The 17,349-nt window shown below is 37.1% G+C and overlaps 4 non-coding genes across 4 annotated transcripts; all 4 read left to right on the top strand.

The window, feature by feature from the left end:
• Positions 1 to 3,080: 3,080 nt before the first annotated feature.
• On the top strand, positions 3,081 to 3,163 carry TRNAL-CAG (transfer RNA leucine (anticodon CAG)). The gene has a single exon. It is a non-coding gene; the product is annotated as a tRNA-Leu (tRNA).
• An 896-nt stretch (positions 3,164 to 4,059) lies between these two features.
• On the top strand, positions 4,060 to 4,132 carry TRNAF-GAA (transfer RNA phenylalanine (anticodon GAA)). Its single transcript has one exon. It is a non-coding gene; the product is annotated as a tRNA-Phe (tRNA).
• Positions 4,133 to 5,177: 1,045 nt separating this feature from the next.
• TRNAL-CAG (transfer RNA leucine (anticodon CAG)) lies at positions 5,178 to 5,260 on the top strand. The gene has a single exon. It is a non-coding gene; the product is annotated as a tRNA-Leu (tRNA).
• Positions 5,261 to 6,157: 897 nt separating this feature from the next.
• TRNAF-GAA (transfer RNA phenylalanine (anticodon GAA)) lies at positions 6,158 to 6,230 on the top strand. The gene has a single exon. It is a non-coding gene; the product is annotated as a tRNA-Phe (tRNA).
• Positions 6,231 to 17,349: the final 11,119 nt, after the last annotated feature.

The raw sequence follows: 17,349 nt of genomic DNA, 5'->3' as shown, positions 1-17,349 counted from the left end.
AATTGTCATCTATAAACGGAACTCTAGGACCATGAAATAGTTTTTATGTGCATATGTTAGCTGTCTTGGCTCTATAAAAATACTGCGGGCGGTCAATGGGGCGGGACTATTTCAACTATTTGTGTTCTCTTTCCCTATTAGGGTGGAGACTCCACATCCTATGGGGCTGTTCTGGGAGATTTCTATAAACTGAATTGCCGGTAAGTCTAATTTCATATTTGATTACCTCATTCATCAATAGACCATAAAAATACTTAATAAACAAAAGCTTAAAAAGTAGGTAATCATAGTTTTAAAGTCTGAAATGCACATGCGATACTGACATCTAAGTTTCAGCACATTTTGGGACAAATGTTTTCACATTGAAAGTTAACAATCATTAAAATATTTTCTCCAAATTGTTGTCTCCTTTTTTGGTCCAATTATTTGCATTTAATAACAAATAAAACTTGATGTAACATTATGCATGCACATTGTCTTTTATGTGCAACCATCACCTGTCTCACAAACACAGGGTTTGAATGAACCTGATGAATGGAGTCAAATTGAAAATGTAAAAAAATCTCTGTCAAAATTGCTGTTTTTTTCTACTCATTCACAAAGAGTTAATGAAAGTTATTAGATATGTACAACAAAATAGCAGGAGTTTCAAATAGAAATCATGCTGCAAAAACCAGTCAAAGCAAAAATAAAAATATCTACTTTCAAGGGTTTCGCTTGACATTTGCCAAGTGTCTAGCACTCCTAAAGTTGTTTGTGTTTGGCCGAAATAGCTCAGATGGGAGAGCGTTAGACTGAAGATCTAAAGGTTCCTGGTTCGATCCCGTGTTTCGGCAACATCATTTTTCTTGATTCTTTACATTTTAAGGAGAAAATAAACAAAGCACGTGGACTGATTATTTAAAGAAAATGTAAAAGGCCTAAAAATCTTAACTATCTACAGAAAATAAAATGTTAAAAAGATGAGAAATGGGAACTTTTCCATTTGAGCAAATTATTATTTTTTTGTAATTTTTCCTCTGTTTTGTTTATTTCCATTTCACTTAGCTGTAAGAGGATTTAAAGGAAACCTGATAGCTGATAAAGAAAGCATGTATCAGACACTAGCTGAATGATTTCAACCATGTATATTTGACTATGAAATGCTGTGGTGTATATGAATTCATTGTGAGAAGTAATTTCTAAATGGGGTCACTTTGGGGGGGTTTCTGCTGTTTTGGTACTTTTGGTACTCTGCAAATTTTACCTACAAACTATTCTTGCAAAATCTGCATTCCAAAATCCAAATAGCGCTCTTATTTTCAAAGCCCTGCTGTGTGGCCAAACAGTAGATTCTGAAGAAATATGGTGCATCACCGCATTTTGTGAGAAATCTAACATTTCTAACATCCTAACAAAATAAAAGGAGGTTTGAAAGTGAATGCTGACAAAAAGTACACATATGAAAAATGCTATTTATTTACATTTTTGTGTGGTGCGACAAGTTGGTTTAAGGATATAAGCAGTCAAAGAATAAAAATGACTAATATTTCAAAATTTTAAACAAACTTTAGATATTTTCACAGAAAAAAACTAAAAATATATTGACCTAAATTTACAGTTAATGTAAAGTACAATGTGTCACAAAAAAACACTTTCAGAATTACGGGGATATGTAGACATCCACATGGAAAGAAATAGAACCGGAGGATAGAAGCCGCGCAGACCACAATAAAGGTAACAGAGTTACACACACACTCTGTTTATTAGCCTACGCGTTTCGTGGCAAACAGGCCACTTCATCAGGGCATCAAGATTCATCAGTAAAACCAGGTATATATACCCACGAATACAATCAAAAAAACACAAAACATGTATAAACCCCACCCTCTTACGACATCACTTCTGGTGGGAACACCCACTTTAGATCAAAAATTTGTAAATACACCCATAATATTGGATACAAAACATTAAAATACATTGAAACACAATGATCGATCTTTAAAACCGTATATATTCATCAATAAATAATAAAAACAAATGTAAACATTTCTGGTATCCAGATAAACCAGGATTAGAACTCACGCTGGAAGAAACCTAAAAACTATCCTCCAGAGATTAAACCTCCGTCTTATACCACTAAACCACCAAGTGGTCTAAGGTGAGGGCAACTATTTATCTTGATTCACCAGTTTAACCCATTCAAAACACTTAAAATATCATATATTGACCCATAGCAAAGGAAACCAAGGGCCAATATGAGATAACTGACACTACATAGCGTGTCTGTAGTGTACTTCAATATCAATAGGATTAATTGGAACAAGAATCACATGAAATGAAAGAAGTAGGGGGGAGGGTAAATTCCCATATACTCTATTTCAACGGTTCATTCAGGAATTGAACCCATTTGATCTAGAGGTCTACAAACACTGCAAAGAAATGAGCAGCACCCTAGACCAGTCAGCCACCTGGATTCATGGAAAATGGGGGCCACTATAGTCAATAGTCTCTCGCCACATCGTCACACGGAGGAACTTCAACCATCAAAAAAATCCATCACAGAGGAATGTCAATGTGATGAAAATTCATGATATTACATATTGGTTTCTAGAAGAGGTCACTTACCTCATTCAATCCACCAGGGCTTAAAGTGCCCAACTTAAATATCCAATATGTTTCTTTTTTAGCCATTTCTTTCCATGTGGATCCATACTGTTTGCCGGGAGCCTGCTGCGACCATACGTGCTTATCCAAGGGAGTTGTGACTTATCACAACCAGACCAGGTGAGTCTGTTTTGTGGGGGTCCAGGTGATTGCGATACCTGAAGGTATTACTCTATGTGCGCTTCTTTTTCTTGTTTTTGGGGATATGTAGAAGCATTCCAGAGTTATTACTGCATACAGTGATAAAAGTCATATTTTTTTAAAATGGGGCTTGGCCATTTAGCTCAAAATAGGCTTGATAACTAATAGTTTAAACAAATGTATTGAAATAAAAACTGTAATATTAAATATTTTAAAATAATTTTCAATGACAATTACTGGTCATATTTCTGCTGACTAACTTGGAAAGAGTTAAGGCACAGAATCCACAAGAAGTCAGGATGGCCGAGCGGTCTAAGGCGCTGCGTTCAGGTCGCAGTCTCTCTTGGAGGCGTGGGTTCAAATCCCACTTCTGACATTACCTTTTCATGAAACTATACAGATTCTCAGTCAATTATTGATTAGATGGGGATCAAACCAAACTTAGCAATGGGCCTTAAAAACCTGATCCCAAAGTTACCACTACCTGGGAGTCTTTGGGGTGAATCTGAAATTGTCATCTATAAACGGAACTCTAGGACCATGAAATAGTTTTTATGTGCATATGTTAGCTGTCTTGGCTCTATAAAAACACTGCGGGCGGTCAATGGGGCGGGACTATTTCAACTCTTTGTGTTCTCTTTCCCTATTAGGGTGGAGACTCCACATCCTATGGGGCTGTTCTGGGAGATTTCTATAAACTGAATTGCCGGTAAGTCTAATTTCATATTTGATTACCTCATTCATCAATAGACCATAAAAATACTTAATAAACAAAAGCTTAAAAAGTAGGTAATCATAGTTTTAAAGTCTGAAATGCACATGCGATACTGACATCTAAGTTTCAGAACATTTTGGGACAAATCTTTTCACATTGAAAGTTAACAATCATTAAAATATTTTCTCCAAATTGTTGTCTCCTTTTTTGCTCCAATTATTTGCATTTAATAACAAATAAAACTTGATGTAACATTATGCATGCACATTGTCTTTTATGTGCAACCATCACCTGTCTCACAAAAACAGGGTTTGAATGAACCTGATGAATGGAGTCAAATTGAAAATGTAAAAAAATCTCTGTCAAAATTGCTGTTTTTTTCTACTCATTCACAAAGAGTTAATGAAAGTTATTAGATATGTACAACAAAATAGCAGGAGTTTCAAATAGAAATCATGCTGCAAAAACCAGTCAAAGCAAAAATAAAAATATCTACTTTCAGGGGTTTCGCTTGACATTTGCCAAGTGTCTAGCACTCCTAAAGTTGTTTGTGTTTGGCCGAAATAGCTCAGATGGGAGAGCGTTAGACTGAAGATCTAAAGGTCCCTGGTTCGATCCCGGGTTTCGGCAACATCATTTTTCTTGATTCTTTACATTTTAAGGAGAAAATAAACAAAGCATGTGGACTGATTATTTAAAGAAAATGTAAAAGGCCTAAAAATCTTAACTATCTACAGAAAATAAAATGTTAAAAAGATGAGAAATGGGAACTTTTCCATTTGAGCAAATTATTATTTTTTTGTAATTTTTCCTCTGTTTTGTTTATTTCCATTTCACTTAGCTGTAAGAGGATTTAAAGGGAACCTGATAGCTGATAAAGAAAGCATATATCAGACAGTAGCTGAATGATTTCAACCATGTATATTTGACTATGAAATGCTGTGGTGTATATGAATTCATTGTGAGAAGTAATTTCTAAAATGGGGTCACTTTGGGGGGGTTTCTGCTGTTTTGGTACTTTTGGTACTCTGCAAATTTTACCTGCAAACTATTCTTGCAAAATCTGCATTCCAAAATCCAAATAGCGCTCTTATTTTCAAAGCCCTGCTGTGTGGCCAAACAGTAGATTCTGAAGAAATATGGTGCATCACCGCATTTTGTGAGAAATCTAACATTTCTAACATCCTACCAAAACAAAAGGAGGTGTGAAAGTGAATGCTGACAAAAAGTACACATATGAAAAATGCTATTTATTTACATTTTTGTGTGGTGCGACAAGTTGGTTTAAGGATATAAGCAGTCAAAGAATAAAAATGACTAATATTTCAAAATTTTAAACAAACTTTAGATATTTTCACAGAAAAAAACTAAAAATATATTGACCTAAATTTACAGTTAATGTAAAGTACAATGTGTCACAAAAAACACTTTCAGAATTACGGGGATATGTAGAAGCATTCCAGAGTTATTACTGCATACAGTGATAAAAGTCATATTTTTTTAAAATGGGGCTTGGCCATTTAGCTCAAAATAGGCTTGATAACTAATAGTTTAAACAAATGTATTGAAATAAAAACTGTAATATTAAATATTTTAAAATAATTTTCAATGACAATTACTGGTCATATTTCTGCTGACTAACTTGGAAAGAGTTAAGGCACAGAATCCACAAGAAGTCAGGATGGCCGAGCGGTCTAAGGCGCTGCGTTCAGGTCGCCGTCTCTCTTGGAGGCGTGGGTTCAAATCCCACTTCTGACATCACCTTTTCATGAAACTATACAGATTCTCAGTCAATTATTGATTAGATGGGGATCAAACCAAACTTAGCAATGGGCCTTAAAAAACCTGATCCCAAAGTTACCACTACCTGGGAGTCTTTGGGGTGAATCTGAAATTGTCATCTATAAACGGAACTCTAGGACCATGAAATAGTTTTTATGTGCATATGTTAGCTGTCTTGGCTCTATAAAAATACTGCGGGCGGTCAATGGGGCGGGACTATTTCAACTATTTGTGTTCTCTTTCCCTATTAGGGTGGAGACTCCACATCCTATGGGGCTGTTCTGGGAGATTTCTATAAACTGAATTGCCGGTAAGTCTAATTTCATATTTGATTACCTCATTCATCAATAGACCATAAAAATACTTAATAAACAAAAGCTTAAAAAGTAGGTAATCATAGTTTTAAAGTCTGAAATGCACATGCGATACTGACATCTAAGTTTCAGCACATTTTGGGACAAATGTTTTCACATTGAAAGTTAACAATCATTAAAATATTTTCTCCAAATTGTTGTCTCCTTTTTTGGTCCAATTATTTGCATTTAATAACAAATAAAACTTGATGTAACATTATGCATGCACATTGTCTTTTATGTGCAACCATCACCTGTCTCACAAACACAGGGTTTGAATGAACCTGAAGAATGGAGTCACATTGAAAATGTAAAAAAAGCTCTGTCAAAATTGCTGTTTTTTTCTACTCATTCACAAAGAGTTAATGAAAGTTATTAGATATGTACAACAAAATAGCAGGAGTTTCAGATAGAAATCATGCTGCAAAAACCAGTCAAAGCAAAAACAAAAATATCTACTTTCAGGGGTTTCGCTTGACATTTGCCAAGTGTCTAGCACTCCTAAAGTTGTTTGTGTTTGGCCGAAATAGCTCAGATGGGAGAGCGTTAGACTGAAGATCTAAAGGTCCCTGGTTCGATCTCGGGTTTCGGCAACATCATTTTTCTTGATTCTTTACATTTTAAGGAGAAAATAAACAAAGCACGTGGACTGATTATTTAAAGAAAATGTAAAAGGCCTAAAAATCTTAACTATCTACAGAAAATAAAATGTTAAAAAGATGAGAAATGGGAACTTTTCCATTTGAGCAAATTATTATTTTTTTGTAATTTTTCCTCTGTTTTGTTTATTTCCATTTCACTTAGCTGTAAGAGGATTTAAAGGGAACCTGATAGCTGATAAAGAAAGCATGTATCAGACAGTAGCTGAATGATTTCAACCATGTATATTTGACTATGAAATGCTGTGGTGTATATGAATTCATTGTGAGAAGTAATTTCTAAAATGGGGTCACTTTGGGGGGGTTTCTGCTGTTTTGGTACTTTTGGTACTCTGCAAATTTTACCTGCAAACTATTCTTGCAAAATCTGCATTCCAAAATCCAAATAGCGCTCTTATTTTCAAAGCCCTGCTGTGTGGCCAAACAGTAGATTCTGAAGAAATATGGTGCATCACCGCATTTTGTGAGAAATCTAACATTTCTAACATCCTACCAAAACAAAAGGAGGTGTGAAAGTGAATGCTGACAAAAAGTACACATATGAAAAATGCTATTTATTTACATTTTTGTGTGGTGCGACAAGTTGGTTTAAGGATATAAGCAGTCAAAGAATAAAAATGACTAATATTTCAAAATTTTAAACAAACTTTTGATATTTTCACAGAAAAAAACTAAAAATATATTGACCTAAATTTACAGTTAATGTAAAGTACAATGTGTCACAAAAAACACTTTCAGAATTACGGGGATATGTAGAAGCATTCCAGAGTTATTACTGCATACAGTGATAAAAGTCATATTTTTTTAAAATGGGGCTTGGCCATTTAGCTCAAAATAGGCTTGATAACTAATAGTTTAAACAAATGTATTGAAATAAAAACTGTAATATTAAATATTTTAAAATAATTTTCAATGACAATTACTGGTCATATTTCTGCTGACTAACTTGGAAAGAGTTAAGGCACAGAATCCACAAGAAGTCAGGATGGCTGAGCGGTCTAAGGCGCTGCGTTCAGGTCGCAGTCTCACTTGGAGGCGTGGGTCCCACTTCTGACATTACCTTTTCATGAAACTATACAGATTCTCAGTCAATTATTGATTAGATGGGGATCAAACCAAACTTCGCAATGGGCCTTAAAAAACCTGATCCCAAAGTTACCACTACCTGGGAGTCTTTGGGGTGAATCTGAAATTGTCGTCTATAAACGGAACTCTAGGACCGTGAAATAGTTTTTATGTGCATATGTTAGCTGTCTTGGCACTATAAAAATACTGCGGGCGGTCAATGGGGCGGGACTATTTCAACTCTTTGTGTTCTCTTTCCCTATTAGGGCGGAGACTCCACATCCTATGGGGCTGTTCTGGGAGATTTCTATAAACTGAATTGCCGGTAAGTCTAATTTCATATTTGATTACCTCATTCATCAATAGACCATAAAAATACTTAATAAACAAAAGCTTAAAAAGTAGGTAATCATAGTTTTAAAGTCTGAAATGCACATGCGATACTGACATCTAAGTTTCAGCACATTTTGGGACAAATGTTTTCACATTGAAAGTTAACAATCATTAAAATATTTTCTCTAAATTGTTGTCTCCTTTTTTGCTCCAATTATTTGCATTTAATAACAAATAAAACTTGATGTAACATTATGCATGCACATTGTCTTTTATGTGCAACCATCACCTGTCTCACAAACACAGGGTTTGAATGAACCTGATGAATGGAGTCAAATTGAAAATGTAAAATAATCTCTGTCAAAATTGCTGTTTTTTTCTACTCATTCACAAAGAGTTAATGAAAGTTATTAAATATGTACAACAAAATAGCAGGAGTTTCAAATAGAAATCATGCTGCAAAAACCAGTCAAAGCAAAAATAAAAATATCTACTTTCAGGGGTTTCGCTTGACATTTGCCAAGTGTCTAGCACTCCTAAAGTTGTTTTTGTTTGGCCGAAATAGCTCAGATGGGAGAGCGTTAGACTGAACATCTAGAGGTCCCTGGTTCGATCCCGGGTTTCAGCAACATCATTTTTCTTGATTCTTTACATTTTACGGAGAAAATAAACAAAGCACGTGGACTGATTATTTAAAGAAAATGTAAAAGGCCTAAAAATCTTAACTATCTACAGAAAATAAAATGTTAAAAAGATGAGAAATGGGAAATTTTCCATTTGAGCAAATTATTATTTTTTTGTAATTTTTCCTCTGTTTTGTTTATTTCCATTTCACTTAGCTGTAAGAGGATTTAAAGGGAACCTGATAGCTGATACAGAAAGCATGTATCAGACACTAGCTGAAAGATTTCAACCATGTATGTTTGACTATGAAATGCTGTGGTGTATATGAATTCATTGTGAGAAGTAATTTCTAAAATGGGGTCACTTTGGGGGGGGGGTTCTGCTGTTTTGGTACTTTTGGTACTCTGTAAATTTTACCTGCAAACTATTCTTGCAAAATCTGCATTCCAAAATCCAAATAGCGCTCTTATTTTCAAAGCCCTGCTGTGTGGCCAAACAGTAGATTCTGAAGAAATATGGTGCATCACCGCATTTTGTGAGAAATCTAACATTTCTAACATCCTAACAAAATAAAAGGAGGTTTGAAAATGAATGCTGACAAAAAGTACACATATGAAAAATGCTATTTATTTACATTTTTGTGTGGTGCGACAAGTTGGTTTAAGGATATAAGCAGTCAAAGAATAAAAATGACTAATATTTCAAAATTTTAAACAAACTTTAGATATTTTCACAGAAAAAAACTAAAAATATATTGACCTAAATTTACAGTTAATGTAAAGTACAATGTGTCACAAAAAACACTTTCAGAATTACGGGGATATGTAGAAGCATTCCAGAGTTATTACTGCATACAGTGATAAAAGTCATATTTTTTTAAAATGGGGCTTGGCCATTTAGCTCAAAATAGGCTTGATAACTAATAGTTTAAACAAATGTATTGAAATAAAAACTGTAACATTAAATATTTTAAAATAATTTTCAATGACAATTACTGGTCATATTTCTGCTGACTAACTTGGAAAGAGTTAAGGCACAGAATCCACAAGAAGTCAGGATGGCCGAGCGGTCTAAGGCGCTGCGTTCAGGTCGCAGTCTCTCTTGGAGGCTCATTCATCATAGACCATAAAAATACTTAATAAACAAAAGCTTAAAAAGTAGGTAATCATAGTTTTAAAGTCTGAAATGCACATGCGATACTGACATCTAAGTTTCAGCACATTTTGGGACAAATGTTTTCACATTGAAAGTTAACAATCATTAAAATATTTTCTCTAAATTGTTGTCTCCTTTTTTGCTCCAATTATTTGCATTTAATAACAAATAAAACTTGATGTAACATTATGCATGCACATTGTCTTTTATGTGCAACCATCACCTGTCTCACAAACACAGGGTTTGAATGAACCTGATGAATGGAGTCAAATTGAAAATGTAAAATAATCTCTGTCAAAATTGCTGTTTTTTTCTACTCATTCACAAAGAGTTAATGAAAGTTATTAAATATGTACAACAAAATAGCAGGAGTTTCAAATAGAAATCATGCTGCAAAAACCAGTCAAAGCAAAAATAAAAATATCTACTTTCAGGGGTTTCGCTTGACATTTGCCAAGTGTCTAGCACTCCTAAAGTTGTTTTTGTTTGGCCGAAATAGCTCAGATGGGAGAGCGTTAGACTGAACATCTAAAGGTCCCATGTTCGATCCCGGGTTTCGGCAACATCATTTTTCTTGATTCTTTACATTTTAAGGAGAAAATAAACAAAGCACGTGGACTGATTATTTAAAGAAAATGTAAAAGGCCTAAAAATCTTAACTATCTACAGAAAATAAAATGTTAAAAAGATGAGAAATGGGAAATTTTCCATTTGAGCAAATTATTATTTTTTTGTAATTTTTCCTCTGTTTTGTTTATTTCCATTTCACTTAGCTGTAAGAGGATTTAAAGGGAACCTGATAGCTGATACAGAAAGCATGTATCAGACACTAGCTGAATGATTTCAACCATGTATGTTTGACTATGAAATGCTGTGGTGTATATGAATTCATTGTGAGAAGTAATTTCTAAAATGGGGTCACTTTGGGGGGGTTTCTGCTGTTTTGGTACTTTTGGTACTCTGTAAATTTTACCTGCAAACTATTCTTGCAAAATCTGCATTCCAAAATCCAAATAGCGCTCTTATTTTCAAAGCCCTGCTGTGTGGCCAAACAGTAGATTCTGAAGAAATATGGTGCATCACCGCATTTTGTGAGAAATCTAACATTTCTAACATCCTAACAAAATAAAAGGAGGTTTGAAAATGAATGCTGACAAAAAGTACACATATGAAAAATGCTATTTATTTACATTTTTGTGTGGTGCGACAAGTTGGTTTAAGGATATAAGCAGTCAAAGAATAAAAATGACTAATATTTCAAAATTTTAAACAAACTTTAGATATTTTCACAGAAAAAAACTAAAAATATATTGACCTAAATTTACAGTTAATGTAAAGTACAATGTGTCACAAAAAACACTTTCAGAATTACGGGGATATGTAGAAGCATTCCAGAGTTATTACTGCATACAGTGATAAAAGACATATTTTTTTAAAATGGGGCTTGGCCATTTAGCTCAAAATAGGCTTGATAACTAATAGTTTAAACAAATGTATTGAAATAAAAACTGTAACATTAAATATTTTAAAATAATTTTCAATGACAATTACTGGTCATATTTCTGCTGACTAACTTGGAAAGAGTTAAGGCACAGAATCCACAAGAAGTCAGGATGGCCGAGTGGTCTAAGGCGCTGCGTTCAGGTCGCAGTCTCTCTTGGAGGCTCATTCATCATAGACCATAAAAATACTTAATAAACAAAAGCTTAAAAAGTGGGTAATCATAGTTTTAAAGTCTGAAATGCACATGCGATACTGACATCTAAGTTTCAGCACATTTTGGGACAAATGTTTTCACATTGAAAGTTAACAATCATTAAAATATTTTCTCTAAATTGTTGTCTCCTTTTTTGCTCCAATTATTTGCATTTAATAACAAATAAAACTTGATGTAACATTATGCATGCACATTGTCTTTTATGTGCAACCATCACCTGTCTCACAAACACAGGGTTTGAATGAACCTGATGAATGAAGTCAAATTGAAAATGTAAAAAAATCTCTTTCAAAATTGCTGTTTTTTTCTACTCATTCACAAAGAGTTAATGAAAGTTATTAAATATGTACAAAAAAATAGCAGGAGTTTCAAATAGAAATCATGCTGCAAAAACCAGTCAAAGCAAAAATAAAAATATCTACTTTCAGGGGTTTCGCTTGACATTTGCCAAGTGTCTAGCACTCCTAAAGTTGTTTTTGTTTGGCCGAAATAGCTCAGATGGGAGAGCGTTAGACTGAACATCTAAAAGTCCCATGTTCGATCCCGGGTTTCGGCAACATCATTTTTCTTGATTATTTACATTTTAAGGAGAAAATAAACAAAGCACGTGGACTGATTATTTAAAGAAAATGTAAAAGGCCTAAAAATCTTAACTATCTACAGAAAATAAAATGTTAAAAAGATGAGAAATGGGAACTTTTCCATTTGAGCAAATTATTATTTTTTTGTAATTTTTCCTGTTTTGTTTATTTCCATTTCACTTAGCTGTAAGAGGATTTAAAGGGAACCTGATAGCTGATACAGAAAGCATGTATCAGACACTAGCTGAATGATTTCAACCATGTATGTTTGACTAAGAAATGCTGTGGTGTATATGAATTCATTGTGAGAAGTAATTTCTAAAATGGAGTCACTTTGGGGGGGGGGGTTTCTGCTGTTTTGGTACTTTTGGTACTCTGCAAATTTTACCTGCAAACTATTCTTGCAAAATCTGCATTCCAAAATCCAAATAGCACTCTTATTTTCAAAGCCCTGCTGTGTGGCCAAACAGTAGATTCTGAAGAAATATGGTGCATCACCGCATTTTGTGAGAAATCTAACATTTCTAACATCCTAACAAAATAAAAGGAGGTTTGAAAATGAATGCTGACAAAAAGTACACATATGAAAAATGCTATTTATTTACATTTTTGTTTGGTGCGACAAGTTGGTTTAAGGATATAAGCAGTCAAAGAATAAAAATGACTAATATTTCAAAATTTAAAACAAACTTTAGATATTTTCACAGAAAAAAACTAAAAATATATTGACCTAAATTTACAGTTAATGTAAAGTACAATGTGTCACAAAAAAACACTTTCAGAATTACGGGGATATGTAGAAGCATTCCAGAGTTATTACTGCATACAGTGATAAAAGTCATATTTTTTTAAAATGGGGCTTGGCCATTTAGCTCAAAATAGGCTTGATAACTAATAGTTTAAACAAATGTATTGAAATAAAAACTGTAATATTAAATATTTTAAAATAATTTTCAATGACAATTACTGGTCATATTTCTGCTGACTAACTTGGAAAGAGTTAAGGCACAGAATCCACAAGAAGTCAGGTTGGCCGAGTGGTCTAAGGCGCTGCGTTCAGGTCGCCGTCTCTCTTGGAGGCGTGGGTTCAAATCCCACTTCTGACATCACCTTTTCATGAAACTATACAGATTCTCAGTCAATTATTGATTAGATGGGGATCAAACCAAACTTAGCAATGGGCCTTAAAAAACCTGATCCCAAAGTTACCACTACCTGGGAGTCTTTGGGGTGAATCTGAAATTGTCGTCTATAAATGGAACTCTAGGACCGTGAAATAGTTTTTATGTGAATATGTTAGCTGTCTTGGCACTATACAAATACTACGGGCGGTCAATGGTTCGATCCCGGGTTTCGGCAACATCATTTTTCTTGATTCTTTACATTTTAAGGAGAAAATAAACAAAGCATGTGGACTGATTATTTAAAGAAAATGTAAAAGGCCTAAAAATCTTAACTATCTACAGAAAATAAAATGTTAAAAAGATGAGAAATGGGAACTTTTCCATTTGAGCAAATTATTATTTTTTTGTAATTTTTCCTCTGTTTTGTTTATTTCCATTTCACTTAGCTGTAAGAGGATTTAAAGGGAACCTGATAGCTGATAAAGAAAGCATGTATCAGACACTAGCTGAATTGTCGTGATTCTCAATGGCGAGAGAACATAGCCCAGCATATATGAGAACTAGCTCTTGGAAGATGGAAACTATACTGACCATGAACTAAACCTGCCGCACAACTAGAAGTGGCCGGGTAGCATGCCTACGTTTTTTTATCCCTAGATGCCCAGCGCCAGCCGGAGAACTACCTAATCCTAGCAGAGGAAAAGACAGTCCTGGCTCACCTCTAGAGAAATTTTCCCAAAAGGCAGACAGAGGCCCCCACATATATTGGCGGTGATTTAAGATGAAATGACAAACGTAGTATGAAAATAGGTTTAGCAAAATCGAGGTCCGCTTACTAGATAGCATGAAGACAGAAAGGGCACTTTCATGGTCAGCAGAAAACCCTATCAAAACACCATCCAGAAATTACTTTAAGACTCTAGCATTAACTCATAACACCAGAGTGGCAATTTCCGCTCACAAGAGCTTTCCAGACACAGTAACGAAACAGCAGCTGTGAACAGGAACAAAATGCAAAAACACACAAGGACAAAAGTCCAACTTAGCTGGGAGTTGTCTAGTAGCAGGAACATGCACAGAAAGGCTACTGATTACATTGTTGACCGGCATGAAACTGACAGAGGAGCAAGGTTATATAGCGACTCCCACATCCTGATAGGAGCAGGTGAACAGAGGGGATGATGCACACAAGTTAAATTCCACAAGTGGCCACCGGGGGAGCCCAGAATCCAATTTCACAACAGTACCCCCCCCCTCAAGGAGGGGGCACCGAACCCTCACCAGAACCACCAGGGCGATCAGGATGAGCCCTATGAAAGGCACGGACAAGATCGGAGGCATGAACATCAGAGGCAGTGACCCAAGAATTATCCTCCTGACCGTATCCCTTCCATTTGACCAGATACTGGAGTTTCCGTCTGGAAACACGAGAGTCCAAGATCTTTTCCACAACGTACTCCAACTCACCCTCAACCAACACTGGAGCAGGAGGCTCAACGGAAGGCACAGCTGGTACCTCATACCTGCGCAACAATGACCGATGAAAAACATTATGAATCGAAAAGGATGCAGGGAGGTCCAAACGGAAGGACACAGGGTTAAGAATCTCCAATATCTTGTACGGGCCGATGAACCGAGGCTTAAACTTAGGAGAAGAAACCCTCATAGGGACAAAACGAGAAGACAACCACACCAAGTCCCCAACACAAAGCCGAGGACCAACACGACGACGGCGGTTGGCAAAAAGCTGAGTCTTCTCCTGGGACAACTTCAAATTGTCCACCACCTGCCCCCAAATCTGATGCAACCTCTCCACCACAGCATCCACTCCAGGACAATCCGAAGATTCCACTTGACCGGAGGAAAATCGAGGATGAAACCCCGAATTACAGAAAAACGGGGACACCAAGGTGGCAGAGCTGGCCCGATTATTGAGGGCGAACTCCGCCAAAGGCAAAAAAGCAACCCAATCATCCTGATCCGCAGACACAAAACACCTCAAATATGTCTCCAAGGTCTGATTAGTCCGCTCGGTCTGGCCATTAGTCTGAGGATGGAAAGCAGACGAAAAAGACAAATCTATGCCCATCCTAGCACAGAATGCCCGCCAAAATCTAGACACGAATTGGGTCCCTCTGTCAGAAACAATATTCTCCGGAATACCATGCAAACGAACAACATTTTGAAAAAACAGAGGAACCAACTCGGAAGAAGAAGGCAACTTAGGCAAGGGAACCAGATGGACCATCTTAGAGAAACGGTCACACACCACCCAGATGACAGACATCTTCTGAGAAACAGGCAGATCCGAAATAAAATCCATCGAGATGTGCGTCCAAGGCCTCTTCGGGATAGGCAAGGGTAACAACAATCCACTAGCCCGAGAACAACAAGGCTTGGCCCGAGCACAAACGTCACAAGACTGCACAAAGCCTCGCACATCTCGTGACAGGGAAGGCCACCAGAAGGACCTTGCCACCAAATCCCTGGTACCAAAGATTCCAGGATGACCTGCCAACGCAGAAGAATGAACCTCAGAGATGACTCTACTGGTCCAATCATCAGGAACAAACAGTCTACCAGGTGGGCAACGATCAGGTCTATCCACCTGAAACTCCTGCAAGGCCCGCCGCAGGTCTGGAGAAACGGCAGACAATATCACTCCATCTTTAAGGATACCTGTGGGCTCAGAATTACCAGGGGAGTCAGGCTCAAAACTCCTAGAAAGGGCATCCGCCTTAACATTCTTAGAACCCGGTAGGTAAGACACCACAAAATTAAACCGAGAGAAAAACAACGACCAGCGCGCTTGTCTAGGATTCAGGCGCCTGGCAGACTCAAGGTAAATTAAATTTTTGTGGTCAGTCAATACCACCACCTGATGTCTGGCCCCCTCAAGCCAGTGACGCCACTCCTCAAAAGCCCACTTCATGGCCAAAAGCTCCCGATTCCCAATATCATAATTCCGCTCGGCGGGCGAAAATTTACGGGAAAAAAAAGCACAAGGTCTCATCACGGAGCAGTCGGAACTTCTCTGCGACAACACCGCCCCAGCTCCGATTTCAGAAGCGTCGACCTCAACCTGAAAAGGAAGAGCAACATCAGGCTGACGCAACACTGGGGCGGAAGAAAAGCGGCGCTTGAGCTCCCGAAAGGCCTCCACAGCATCAGGGGACCAATCAGCAACATCAGCACCCTTCTTAGTCAAATCAGTCAATGGTTTTACAACATCAGAAAAACCAGCAATAAATCGACGATAAAAGTTAGCAAAGCCCAAAAATTTCTGAAGACTCTTAAGAGAAGAGGGTTGCGTCCAATCACCAATAGCCTGAACCTTGACAGGATCCATCTCGATGGAAGAGGGGGAAAAAATGTATCCCAAGAAGTAAATCTTCTGAACCCCAAAAACACACTTAGAACCCTTCACACACAAGGAATTAGACCGCAAAACCTGAAAAACCCTCCTGACCTGCTGGACATGAGAGTCCCAGTCATCCGAAAAAATCAGAATATCATCCAGATACACAATCATAAATTTATCCAAATAATCGCGGAAAATGTCATGCATAAAGGACTGGAAGACTGAAGGGGCATTTGAAAGACCAAAAGGCATCACCAAATACTCAAAATGGCCCTCGGGCGTATTAAATGCGGTTTTCCACTCATCCCCCTGCTTGATTCGCACCAAATTATACGCCCCACGGAGATCAATCTTAGAGAACCACTTGGCCCCCTTTATACGAGCAAACAAATCAGTAAGCAGTGGTAACGGATATTGATATTTAACCGTGATTTTATTCAAAAGTCGATAATCAATACACGGCCTCAAAGAGCCGTCTTTCTTAGACACAAAGAAAAAACCGGCTCCTAAGGGAGATGACGAAGGACGAATATGTCCCTTTTCCAAGGACTCCTTTATATATTCTCGCATAGCAGCGTGTTCAGGCACAGACAGATTAAATAAACGACCCTTAGGGTATTTACTACCCGGGATCAAGTCTATGGCACAATCGCACTCCCGGTGTGGAGGTAGTGAACCAACCTTGGGTTCTTCAAAAACGTCACGAAAGTCAGACAAGAATTCAGGAATCTCAGAGGGAATAGATGATGAAATGGAAACCAAAGGTACGTCCCCATGAGTTCCTTTACATCCCCAGCTTAACACAGACATAGCTCTCCAGTCGAGGACTGGGTTATGAGATTGCAGCCATGGCAATCCCAGCACCAAAACATCATGTAGATTATACAGCACCAGAAAGCGAATAACCTCCTGGTGATCCGGATTAACACGCATAGTCACTTGTGTCCAGTATTGTGGTTTATTACTAGCCAATGGGGTGGAGTCAATCCCTTTCAGAGGTATCGGAGCCTCCAATGGCTCCAAATCATACCCACAGCGTTTGGCAAAGGACCAATCCATAAGACTCAAAGCAGCGCCAGAGTCGACATAGGCG

Source organism: Ranitomeya variabilis, chromosome 4 (genome assembly GCF_051348905.1).
Source record: "Ranitomeya variabilis isolate aRanVar5 chromosome 4, aRanVar5.hap1, whole genome shotgun sequence".
Lineage (NCBI taxonomy): Eukaryota > Metazoa > Chordata > Amphibia > Anura > Dendrobatidae > Ranitomeya > Ranitomeya variabilis.
Note: the sequence above shows the minus strand (reverse complement) of the source record. Positions and strands in the feature narration are given on the sequence as shown.